We start from the raw sequence: 245 nt of genomic DNA, 5'->3' as shown, positions 1-245 counted from the left end.
ATACTAGTAAAACTGCTGAATGTACTAAGTGCTGATAGACCTCTCTTATTAAAAAAAAAATCAAAGAATAAAATCAGGTACTCCTTTGAGATCTAGAGTAAAAATGTGAAAGGGACGACCCAAGTGCATTGCTGGTATTAAGTAAATATGTATTAGAAAAGCAAAATATTTTCTTGGTGACTTTTCACACTCTATGATTACTGGAGAAATACTCTGATAATAGCATAAATTCTGAAAGCAGTCGG

This window comes from Apium graveolens, chromosome 5, assembly GCF_009905375.1.
Source record: "Apium graveolens cultivar Ventura chromosome 5, ASM990537v1, whole genome shotgun sequence".
Classification (NCBI taxonomy): Eukaryota; Viridiplantae; Streptophyta; class Magnoliopsida; order Apiales; family Apiaceae; genus Apium; species Apium graveolens.
This window is presented reverse-complemented; position numbering follows the sequence as displayed.